This window comes from Pelodiscus sinensis, chromosome 19, assembly GCF_052426305.1.
Source record: "Pelodiscus sinensis isolate ZL-2025 chromosome 19, ASM5242630v1, whole genome shotgun sequence".
NCBI lineage: Eukaryota > Metazoa > Chordata > Testudines > Trionychidae > Pelodiscus > Pelodiscus sinensis.
The window spans coordinates 15,601-25,356 of NC_143070.1; the positions used below are offsets into that span (position 1 = coordinate 15,601).

Genomic DNA, 9,756 nt, shown 5'->3' on the forward strand with positions numbered 1-9,756 from the left:
ACCAGTCCCAAAAATAAATTGTTTGTTAACAAAGTAAAGTGCTTCCCTTACTGACTCTCACAGGTGGGAAGGGGGATGTCAAGCTGGAAGGGAGGGGGGAGGCTCAGGGCTGAGGGTGCCACCTGGATGACGAGCCCCTGCCACCCTGGCTGCGGAGGCCTGCTTGGAGATGGCTGCGCGTGCAGGCTGGGGCTGGGCAGGAGGTGCGGCTGTACCTGAGTCTGGGATGGCAGCGGGTGAAGGAGCATCGGAGGGTGAGGGGAGGGGTGGGGGAGCTGGTGGGGGGGGGGAGGGCAGGCTGAGCAGGAGGAGCAGGAACAGACACAGGACCGGGGAAGGCCATGGCCTCCCAGATAGCAATGCAAATAGCAGTGCGCTGTGTTGGGGAAATCTCGCTCCCCTGGGGTACAGAGTCCCCAGAAGGCTCCGAGGCTGGAGGTCAAAGCAGTGAGGCAGGAGAGAAATCCAAAAGGAAAATTTTATTATGCATGCAGGCTGACAGCTACCAGAGTGAGAGCAGCAGCAGCCCTGAGAGAGAGTTTCCAGGATCCTTTATACAGTGTGTTCAGACAGTTTAGTTGTTGATTGTTTTCTTTAACATATCAAAGTCTCAGCAGAAGTACTCTGAGACGTTTCTGTTCACACCAGGTGTGCTAGAAGTAAGTTTTACAGTACAAAGGCACATGAGAACCTGAGTGAGGAGTCTACAAGGCAAACTGTGACAAATATAAGAGTTTACATGACAATTTATGACAGACTAGGAGTCTCCGTGAAGTTGAGATAGGCATTGTAAGGGTCTTGACTAGATTTAAGATGATTTCTCTCTATTACAGGGAGAGAGGCCTGGAAAACTTTTAACCCTTACAGCAGTTTTCTGTTAGAGAGTTTTGATTTCCTGCACAATCCCTCCTTAGACACAATTGGAGTTATTTGATTTTTCTCCCACAGCTGCTGCACAAACTCGTCCAGCAAGCGACTGCGCCGCTCTGTCTCTGCCTGCATCCTCTGATTACATGTCTCCTGCATCCCTTTCAGGGCCAAGATGTGCTGGCGCACCAGGTCCAAATACGTGCGCCAGTGCCGATGGGTTCCCTGCAGCCGTCTGGGAGGTGGGAGAGGTGTGGCCCCCCCACCCTCCTGGACACCTGGGCTGGATGTGGAGGACAAGAGGGAAAAGTCATCAGTCATGCATGCTCACACTTTCCCTGAGAGACAGCATGCCCTCCTCAGCAGTCAGTGCCTGTCCTCTAGGATCAGCGGATGCTCATGTGGTCTCAGCCAGGTGTGGTATGCCCTGAGCAGCAGCCACAGCCTCCCTGAAGCCCAGACAGTGTGCAGGCCACCATCCTGCCCTCCGTCCCACCCTCCCCCCACCCCATGGCCAAGCAGCACAGACAAGTGCCAGGCCACAGTTGGGGTTCCCGTAGGTTGCTAAGAAGCCTGAAGCTGTGTGGCAATTCCCAGGGTCCCAAACCCCTGCCTGTACCTGGCATCAGTGTCTGTAGGAGCAGGTGGTTCCTCGCAGCCATGCGGGTGCAGGGGTAGGACGGCCCTCCCTGAGGTCAGTCGTGTGTGTGCCCCCCTCCCCCCAGGATGTGATCAGCATGACATGTCACAGTACTGCACCATCCACTTTGCTCCCGCCTCCCCTGCCCTGTGTGTGTTGGACCCTCACAGCACTCACCTGATGCTCCCTCCCCGGTGCCCAAAGTTGTCTGGGCAGAAACAATAGAGATGAAAGGTCTGGCAGGAGTGTCCACCAGGGCTTCTACCCAGAGGCCTTTATTTTCGACAAAAAATCTTCCCCGCGTCCACACTTCCCTTTTTTTGACAGATCTCTGTCAAAAATAGTGTTATTCCTCGTAAAACGTAAAATGAGATTTACCGCTGTCAACAAAACCGCCGCATTCTGTTGATTTACTGTCGACAGAACGCAGCGGCTGTCTAGACGCAGGTAAAGATTTTTTGAACAATCCCTGTAGTCTAGACACACCCCGAGTGTCACAGTTGCTGCATTACAGAATTGTGCATGCATTGCCAAAAGTGGCCATCGAGTGTCAATGCTCTGTTGCGGCATTTTTACACTAGGCAGTTAGGAGTTATGAAATAACAGGCTAATGACTCCTGTTTGTGATGAGGAATAACCCTCATGTAGAAATTGTTATTTTGAAATGTCTTCAGTATATATGCTCAGCTGTTCTTATTTAGAAATAACTACTCCCCAGAGTCATTCAAAGTAATTACTCCCCAGTGCTTCCTGAGACTCTAAATCAATGTAGTACGTCAACATTAGGGGAGCCTGACTCAGACTAATTTCAAGGCTTCCCTGTAGTTTGGATGTTCTATTTCAAAGTAGTTAGCTTATTCTGACATAAGTGTGTACCATAGACATTATTCAAAATAACTTATACCTTGAATCTTTTAAACTGCCAAACTCATTGCACTAGCTGGCTTCCAGCCCTAGTGATGGGCTCAAGGCTTTAGTCTCTGCCACAAGTCAGCCATTCTTTCATGAATCCAATGCCACTGAGAACTGAAAAGAGAATGAGAGGAGACTTGTAAACTCGACCACTAGTGGTCAAAACACAGACATAAACATGTGCATCACCTAACTGCTGGTCACTGGAGACCCCTTCTTTATTCCTCTCTGGCCTATCCAGGTCCTAAAATGCTCATAATTTATAAGAAACTATGACCATCTCCACTTCACCACACCCTCAGTCCACTATACCCACACCCTGCCCAGAATACTCTGGTCCTCTAAGGGACGTGATGATTGAGCAAGCAACTGGAGAAAATGTGATCATGTCCAGTGATTACACGGACAGATGCTCTGTAGTTTGTCGTCCCTCCCTCCCTCCACATCGCTGTATTTGAAGGGCAGCGACCCACGTGCAGCTACTTACAGACAGGAAAGGACAATCCCAGACAATTACCAGCCACGGGCAGAGCTCTGCCTTCCCCAGGATCTGTCCCATGGAAATCACAAGCATCTCTCTGCTCGCAAGGAGGCACCTCGCTGCACAGACACTGGCTGAAGATAATTTCACAAAACATACACCAGCTCCTACACCATCACGACAGACCTCCACAGCTCCACTGTCAATAGGAACAACAGGTGACTCAGACTCACTTCAGGCAGATGCCCCTCATCTAGCTGGATCTCCAGAGTGGCTCCGATTGCCTACAGCAGGCCTCTGCAAGAACAGCAAATAACCCATGGAAGAAGTATCACTGCCAAAAATGCTACAGCTGCATGAGACCGTCCAGTACCTGCCTCCCTCTCCAACCCTTTCTACAACACAGCTGTTCTGCTACAAGATACGGACTGAACACTGACGGATCAGTTGGCTGTAGCTCCCCGCTGACATCAGGATTATGCCAAGACACCCGCTCATCTTCCATGCGCTCGAGTCCAAGGCAGTAAAAATGGAAACACACCTCACATGCTGCTTCCTCTCTTTTTTCTGTTGTGTTGGCTAACACGGATTCATATGCTCTTGTGTTGCCCAAACGTCCAGTTTTGTGAGACCCCTTTTTAACTCATTCCTACCAGCTTTGGATTAGGGATGTTAAAGACGAGTCTATCCCCATAAGCAAATGCTTATGGGATAGTTGTCTGTTGACTAGTCAGCTAGTTGATTCCCCACAGCTTGCTGCCTCTCTGAGATTGAAGTACTCCTTCCCCCCGCCCCCGCTTTCTAAGTGGCAGCACTGCATGGCTGAGCTGGGGATCAGCTGTGCGGCAGCTGCCCCTTTGAAAAGCCACCTCCACACGTTTAAAGGGGCAGCCATGGAACCCGGGGTCAGCTGAGAACTCCCCAGCTGATCCCCAGCTCTGCATGGCATTTCCCCAGCTGGCCCCAGGTTCCACACGGCATGACCTGGGGCTCCTCATGGCATGCAGCACGGCATGGAGCCTGGGATCAGTGGGGGACTCAGAGTCCCCAGCTGAACCCAAGCTCCATTACTTTGAAATACACAAGAGTCCCTGCTGGGCTCTTGTACTTTTCAAAGGAGGAATGGGGAAGTGCCTATCGACTTTGATTTAGTCACTATTTATCCCTTTAGTCTCTCCTTTTTCAAGAACATTTGTGAGACGTTTAATAGCAGTGGTCCAAATGCAGATCCCAAAACCATAACACTCATTCCTACTCTCCCCGTCATAGCCACCAGGCTGCTGGTCAGTCCTCGTGGTTAAGGGGTTATCCTAGCCAGATATTTGGTCAGCCAATAACAATGCAGGTAGGGATTTCAAACTGGGAACAAAGCAATTTTTAACTTTTTCCTCCTCTGTCTGAGGCAGAGTGGGTTCTTCCAGGTAACAGGGAGCTGCGAGGCTGTCTCGCTCTCTCTAAGAAAAGTCTTTTCACAATATGTAAGTAGGGCAAAGTTTAATTAATCTATCAGGTTTTTAATTGTTTTATGGTTTGGGAATTTCAAATTGATGTTAAAAGTGTTTTTTTTGTAATGAAGCTTTCTAACCCACAGAATTGTCTCTGGCTACGTCTAGACTGGCATGATTTTCCGGAAATGGTTTTAACTGAAAAGTTTTCCGTTAAAAGCATTTTCGGAAAAGAGCATGTAGATTGGCACGGACGCTTTTCCGCAAAAGCATTTTTTGCGGAAAAGCACCCGTGCCAATCTAGACATGCTTTTCCGCAAAAAAGCCCTGATCGCCATTTTTGCGATCGGGGCTTTTTTGCGGAAAACAAAGCTGAGCTGTCTATACTGGCCCTTTTGCGCAAAAGTTTTGCGCAAAAGGACTTTTGCCCGAATGGGAGCAGCATAGTTTTCCGCAAGAACACTGACAATCTTACATGAGATCGTCAGTGCTTTTCCGGAAAAGCAAGCGGCCAGTGTAGACAGCTGGCAAGTTATTCCAGAAAAGCGGCTGATTTTCCGGAATAAGTGGCCAGTATAGACACAGCCTCTGAGTATACAAATTGGTGGCCCTTACCATCTAGCTACCTTAACTATACTTGCAACGGTAGTATTGTTTTGATAATAAAAAGTTTGTTTTCTTTTCTAATTAACCTGCTATAGGTTTATTTTGGTGTCCTAGTTTTATCTGTAAGCTCTCTGTCTGACTGGCTGGGAGTCAGCTAGCACAGACTGCAGCTTGTTTTTCTCTTTTCTTTTTCAAGCTCTGAGGGGAAAAAGAGCTTGAGGTACCCCTGAGGTTTTAGGGAGGAGTTTCCCAAGTGATCTCATCCCTAGTTTTCTTGGACTACTTGGGTGATGTCAGTGGATATTCCCTAAAATTTGGGTTTTAGGATTTTGGGGGGAAGTTTTTGTACCAAAGCCTGGAGAGATCAGGTTTTGGGGTACTTTTGCGGGCCCCTGCTCCTGCATTTGTTGTGCCAGAGTGGGTTCCCCCACCCCTATCTTTTAAGGGGAGTAACCAGCAATGTTTTTATGAGGATCTAACAATACTTCAACTTGAATGTCCGTCCATTTGTTATAAAGAACGAGAGGGGCGGGGTGATTTAAGCATAATAAAGTCCATGCCCCAAAGGCAAAGCCGCATCAGCTCAAACTCTGTTGCATTTAAGAACTGCCTCTGGAGTTAGGACATGGGCTTTAAGCACACCTCATGTATGAAATCCAGGGTTTCAAACTCAGGAGGGGGGCTACTGCCCTCCTACCCCATTTCTCTACCCAATTCTACACCCATAGGACCAAGGGCACCTACCCCCCTCAAACAATGGTGCCCTTGGCCTTATGGGTGGAGAAAGGGCAGGGTTAGGAGTGCACATTGCCATGGGCTGGGGGTGTTAAAAGGAAGAGAAAGGAGGGGTTGAGGGATCCACTGGATGGACGGGTGGACTGGAAGGATCAAGAGCGTGTTGGGCTGGGGGCCGTTAGGGAGGAAGAGGAGGGTGGGTGAGGGGGTCCTTATGTGTTGAAAGATGAATGGGGAGAAGGTAGGGTGAAGGTTGAGGTGAGCTGGGAAGGTGGCTGTGACGGACCGGGCCAGGTCTTGGCACAGCTGAGGGCGTCCGCTCAGGGCGAATTGCTCAAAACTCAGGGCTCCTTACAGCCCCAGACTGGAAGCCTTTCCCAAATAGGCCATAAACCGGTCACACTGAGTGCTTTAGCTGCCAATGTGGCCAGCCAGAAGCCTCAGGAGCAAAACCCCTCAGACACCCCAGCTCTCCCTGTGCCACAATTAGCCCCGGGCCTGCACACAGCTGAGGGGGTTGTAGAACCCAATCTCACCTTCCCTGAACGGGTCTTTCCGGTCCCAAAGAACCAGCCACAAATCCCCGGTCAGTTTACACTTTGGATCTTACCCACAAGATCACGCTGGGCCAATCCTTTAGAATCTGAAATCTAAAGGTTTATTAATAGAAGAAAGAAAAGCATGAGAGTAAGGTTGTTAAGGAGAATACATTACATGCACCAGTCACCGAGTTCTCGATGCAGGCTCTCAGCAGAGATGTTATAACTGCTATCTTAAAGGTCTCTGGTGTTCATCCTATGTCAGGATGGGTCGGCTCTCTGTTCCTTGCAAGGCTGCATCTAGGATCAGTAGTAGAATTGAAGACAAGATGGAGTCCGCCTCACGGCACTTGTATATCTCCCCGGTACCTTCCAAGTGGACCAGGTCACATGGTCAAATGACTTAGCTCTGTTTCATATGTCAGCAGCCATTTTGCCTGGCTGGGTTGCATGTTCCCAGACACAGTCCTCAGTTCTGTATTGGGCACCTTGAGACCCATTGTCCCTGGACCAGTGCTAATTAGCATATTCATTCAACGGACAATCCTCCTTTACAACAGGCAGTGCAGGCCAATATCAGCACAGACTCCATATTCATAACTCCACATACAGATATCATACAAGTACATGAGTAGCATATACAGAATCAGTAGAACATGAGCTTTCATTTGACATCTCGCATGGCCCCCTTTGTATAGACTTTGGGGCAAACACCTCCCCCCAATTGGTGCAGCAGTGATCTGGCTGCTCCCCTTAAAATCCAGTAACGTGACACCCAGACAAAAGACCACAGCCTCTGCTTTCCTATTCCTTTGAGGCCACTCCCTACCACCCACTGCTCGGACTTAAGGACAAAGCAATTGTGTAACTGTTTAACTTCAAAAAGATCTCATCAAATGTAGTGATTGGGCAACAAAATAGCAAATGAAATTTGATGTGGATAAGTATAAAGTAACGCACATTGGAAAAAAATAACCCCAACTATACATACCATATGATGAGGGCTAATTTAGCTACAACTAATCAGGAAAGATATCTTGGAGTTACCGTGGATAGTTCTCTGAAAATGCAGTATGCGGTCAAAAAAGCAAATAGGATGCTAGTAATTATTAAAAAAGGGATAGAAAATAAGATGAAGACTATCTTAATGCCCCTATATAAAACTTCTGTACACAGTGTTCAAGATGTGGGCGTACTATATGTGGTCTCCTCACCTCAAAAAAGATACTGTACTTTGGCATTAGAAAAGGTTCAGAAAAGGGCAACTAAAATGAAGTATAAAACTATGGTACGCCATATCTTCAGTACTGTGTACAGATGTGGTCTCCTCACCTCAAAAAAGATATTTTGGCCTTGGAAAGGGTTCAGAAAAGGGCAACTACAATGATTAGGGGTTTGGAACAGGTCCCATATGAAGAGAGGCTAAAGAGACTAGGACTTTTCAGCTTAGAAAAGAGGAGACTGAGGGGGATATGACAGAGGTCTATAAAATCATGAGTGGTGTGGAGAAGGTGAATATAGAAAAGTTCTTTACTTGTTCCCATAATATAAGAACTAGAGGACACCAAATGAAATTAATGGGTAGCAGGCTTAAACCTAATGAAAGAAAGTTCTTCACACAGCGCAGAGTCAACCTGTGGAACTCCTTGCCAGAGGATGCTGTGAAGGCTAGGACTATAACAGAGTTTTAAAAAAAACTAGATAAATTCATGGAGGTTACGTCCATAAAAGGCTATTAGCCAGGGGGAAGGAAGAAATGGTGCCCCTGGCCTCTCTTTGTCAAAGGCTGGAGATAGATGGCAGGAGACAAATTGCTTGATCATTGTCTTCGGTCCACCCCCTCTGGGGCACCTGACACTGGCCACTGTTGGCAGACAGGCTACTGGGCTAGATGGCCCTTTGGTCTGACCCAGTATAGCCATTCTTATGTTCTTATCAGTATCAGAAGTGCACCGATGGATACGGAGCACGTAGCTCCGCGGGATCTGGTGCTTCTGGGGCGATGACTTAAAAGCCAGCTCCCCACGCACACAGGCTCTCACCTCCCCCCAGCCCTTGCTGACTCTGTTTTAGAGACAGCAAGGGGGAGGGAAGCGTGTGTAGTTGTCAGGATTAACCGATAAGCCCAGGCTTATCAGTTAATCGTATACACGACTATACGCTAACATCCCATTCACCGACTGTCACTGTTAGCATTTCTGTAACGGAGTAAGTGCATTGCCGGGAGCAGGTACGCCTTGAGAGGCCTCCAAGCTTACCCAGTACATGGAGAGACCTTTTCTCAAAGGCCCAGCTTCTGATGGGTTTGGTCCTCCTTCTGGGATGCCACCGGATGTGCTGGGATTTCACTGAGACTACTTGCTCCACTAGCCTTGCCTGCCTCTCCCTGTTTTGCTGACTTAGGCTCTCTGGCCTCTGGGAGCCCACGCAGGTTGGGACACACCAAGTGTAGAAACACAGAGTCTGCAAACAGCTCTATACGGTAAGGCTTAGCTAGAAAATCGTCCAGCACTCAATTGCAGTTCCCCTCCGGAAAGTACACCCAAAATAATATTATCTGAAGCAGGAGAGAAATCACTACAATGCAAGCTCATACGTTTGCCCATCCCCTCAATGAGGAGTAACATACACACAACTTCTCCTGCTCCCCTCCTGCTGTTAGAAATTACACAAACTACATTTGTTTTATTAAAATCTAGCTTTTACAGTTGAGAGATTGCTGTTGTTTATCAAAACAAAATAAAGCACACATACCGTGTATGGGTGTAGGCATTGATGGAGGAAGGGCAGCGTTAGGAGTGCAGGTTGCTATGGGATGTGGGTGTAGAAAGGAAGAGAAGGGGGGTGGGACCCAATGGATGGGAGCATGGATTGGAAGGGTCTGGAGTGTGGGATGGCATGGAATGGGGGCTTGTTGAGGAGGAAGAGGAGAGTGGTTGAGGGAGTCCTTACATGCGGAAGGAGGGCTGGGGGGAAGGTAGTGATGGGGGTCACATGGCAGGCGGGATGGGAGTGTGGGGGGAGGGACTGTGGATTGGAAAGGGAAGAAACGGGGCTGAAGGATCCTATAGATGGGGGAAAGGTAGGGATAAGGATAGAGTGTGGGATGGGGAGTGTTCTAGGGAGGAAAAAGAGGGGCTGATGGAAACATGAATGGAGGGATGCTCTGCGGGTGCAAGTTGCTCTGAGTCTGTGGAGAGAAGAAGGGAAACTGAGGGACATCAGGAATAGGGGGTATGGGATAGGGAAGAGCACTGGTGGGGGTGCACGTTGTGTGAGGGGGAAGTTGAAATGTACTGCGGGAGTGGAACCTCCGTTCGGACTCGCTGTCTAAGCAAACGTGACTTCCCTTCCTAGACCCGAGTGGGCCGTAAGCCGAGAGATTTCCAGACCCGACACTCATCTCCGTGTCAGCGATGGCTGCTCCGCTCCCAGCCGGACGGTTCTCGCCTCGCTTCGACAAAGCTCCCGAGCTCCCCATTCTCGTTTCCGTTCCATCCCCAGACGGGAGGACACCGGGAGGGTTGACTT

At 48.9% G+C, this 9,756-nt stretch overlaps 1 long non-coding RNA gene across 3 annotated transcripts; it reads right to left on the reverse strand.

Annotated features, from left to right (window-relative positions):
* Positions 1 to 1,437: 1,437 nt before the first annotated feature.
* LOC142823904 (uncharacterized) lies at positions 1,438 to 9,756 on the reverse strand. 3 transcript variants are annotated; one of them, XR_016347419.1, is made up of 4 exons: positions 6,401 to 9,756; positions 2,937 to 3,197; positions 2,412 to 2,533; positions 1,438 to 1,838 (listed from the first exon to the last, which is right to left on the reverse strand). It is a non-coding gene; the product is annotated as an uncharacterized LOC142823904 (long non-coding RNA). The 3 variants fall into 3 exon arrangements; XR_012898969.2 differs by lacking the exon at positions 6,401 to 9,756 and having other exon boundaries at positions 3,134 to 3,695; XR_016347418.1 differs by lacking the exon at positions 6,401 to 9,756 and having other exon boundaries at positions 2,937 to 3,693.